Here is a 2500-nt window from a genome sequence, read left to right as displayed (position 1 = left end):
TGTGTTAGGATGAACAGTTCCCTTATTGTGAATGTAACTGTAAACATGATAATAAACCGCAACAAAGTCAGAAAAGACAAAGGTGGGACAAATCGGCATGTTTTCTGACTGCCCTCTGGTGGACGCCAGTCCGCTCCTCCTCCAGTGGATAGCAGCGAGTACTCCGGCCCCAGGTGGATGGAACCTTCTTCATCGGACGGTCACGGCTCCTCTGGCGACTAATCCTTCGGCAGACGGAAGTGGCGAGGATACTTTTTCACACAGGCCCGTATGGTATTGGATAACTTTTTCGCTTCAATAAATAACTTTATAATTTAATAACTGTATTTTGTGTTTACTCCGAGCTCAATTTCATCTTGCGCAAGCATAAAAATACATAAAACGTTTTGTGCGCTCAATTTCATCTTGCGCGAGCATAAAACTTTTTGTGCGTGCTCAATTTCATCTTGCGCTGAGCATAAAACTTTTTGTGCGTGCTCAATTTCATCTTGCGCTAGCATAAAACTTTTTGTGCGTGCTCAATTTCATCTTGCGCTAGCATAAAACTTTTTGTGCATGCTCAATTTCATCTTGCGCTAGCATAAAACTTTTTGTGCGTGCTCAATTTCATCTTGCGCTAGCATAAAAATTTTTGTGCGCTCAATTTCATCTTGCGCTAGCATAAAACTTTTTGTGCGTGCTCAATTTCATCTTGCGCTAGCATAAAACTTTTTGTGCGTGCTCAATTTCATCTTGCGCTAGCATAAAACTTTTGTGCGCTCAATTTCATCTTGCGCTAGCATAAAACTTTTTGTGCGCTCAATTTCATCTTGCGCTAGCATAAAACTTTTTGTGCGCTCAATTTCATCTTGCGCGAGCATAAAACGTTTTGTGCACGCTCAATTTCATCTTGCGCTAGCATAAAACTTTTTGTGCGCCCTCAATTTCATCTTGCGCGAGCATAAAACGTTTTGTGCACGCTCAATTTCATCTTGCGCGAGCATTAAACTTTTCGTGCGCTCAATTTCATCTTGCGCGAGCATAAAACTACATAAAACTTTTCGTGCGCTCAATTTCATCTTGCGCGAGCATTAAACTTTTTAGTGCGTTCAATTTCATCTTGCGCGAGCATTAAACTTTTCGTGCGCTCAATTTCATCTTGCGCGAGCATTAAACTATTTAGTGCGTTCAATTTCATCTTGCGCGAGCATAAAACGTTTTGTGCACGCTCAATTTCATCTTGCGCTAGCATTAAACTTTTTGTGCGCTCAATTTCATCTTGCGCAAGCATTAAACTTTTCGTGCGCTCAATTTCATCTTGCGCGAGCATAAAACTACATAAAACTTTTCGTGCGCTCAATTTCATCTTGCGCTAGCATAAAACTACATAAACTTTTTAGTGTGCTCAATTTCATCTTGCGCGAGCATTAAACTTTTTAGTGCGTTCAATTTCATCTTGCGCGAGCATTAAACTTTTTAGTGCGCTCAATTTCATCTTGCGCGAGCATTAAACTTTTTAGTGCGCTCAATTTCATCTTGCGCGAGCATTAAACTTTTCGTGCGCTCAATTTCATCTTGCGCGAGCATTAAACTTTTAGTGCGCTCAATTTCATCTTGCGCGAGCATTAAACTTTTTAGTGCGCTCAATTTCATCTTGCGCGAGCATTAAACTTTTTAGTGCGCTCAAATTCATCTTGCGCGAGCATTAAACTTTTTAGTGCGCTCAATTTCATCTTGCGCGAGCATTAAACTTTTTAGTGCGCTCAAATTCATCTTGCGCGAGCATTAAACTTTTTGTGCGCTCAATTTCATCTTGCGCGAGCATTAATTTTTTAGTGCGCTCAATTTCATCTTTTCCTCTGATAGGCGATGTCCAATTAGTAAACGAATCGTTCTTTTGAGCCGGTACTGTTTAATGAATCTTTGAATTGAGTAACATCTTTGGAACCATAAAACAATTTATATACCGTATAGCTTCAAAAACATAGCGGTATATACCAGTATTTGACTAGATATTTAAATCACTACAAAGAAAAAATGTACACGTAAACTCCAGAGTGAATCATTTATGAAACCGGTTCGTCCAAACAAACCGATTCGCCAAATGCATCAAACTTTTCAACACTTTTCTTGTATGTTGCGTTATTTCTCTTCTCTGCATCAGCATGTGTGCGTTAAAAACTGTACTTCAGAGATCACACACTTGTTAAAGTGCGTTCAGATGACAAGAGTCGAACATAGTTGAATGCACAAACAGACAAATGGCGCTACGTGGAAGACCGCATCAGATACTAACACACGCCTTTAATGATTCACCACGGTCGGTCTGCTCATGTCTGCACCAATGCAACTGCATGAATCATCCACATGTGCGCATGCACAGAGAATCTCGATCGCACAAACCACAGAACAAACAAAGTCAAACTTGCGCACTCACCATCTCAGTAAAACAGCCTCCGCCTTCAAAATAGAATCACTGTGAACCGAACAAACACTTCAGCCAAATCTCTGTTCACGGCTC

At 40.6% G+C, this 2500-nt stretch overlaps 1 protein-coding gene across 2 annotated transcripts in view; it reads right to left on the bottom strand.

Annotated features, from left to right (window-relative positions):
- Positions 1 to 2500, bottom strand: part of LOC127633615 (paladin-like) — a 319141-nt gene that overhangs the window by 58873 nt on the left and 257768 nt on the right. Inside the window, exon 1 of one of the 2 annotated variants that reach the window (XM_052112838.1) lies at positions 2417 to 2498. The exons of the other annotated variant lie outside the window; for it this stretch is intronic. The gene's annotated coding sequence lies outside the window, so the exon portion shown is untranslated. Of the gene's footprint in view, positions 1 to 2416; positions 2499 to 2500 lie in introns of those variants that run through there. 2 annotated transcript variants of the gene reach the window in all.

Source organism: Xyrauchen texanus, chromosome 40 (assembly GCF_025860055.1).
Source record: "Xyrauchen texanus isolate HMW12.3.18 chromosome 40, RBS_HiC_50CHRs, whole genome shotgun sequence".
Taxonomy (NCBI): domain Eukaryota; kingdom Metazoa; phylum Chordata; class Actinopteri; order Cypriniformes; family Catostomidae; genus Xyrauchen; species Xyrauchen texanus.
The sequence above is the reverse complement of the archived record's forward strand: the minus strand, read 5'-3'. Positions and strand labels throughout refer to the sequence as shown.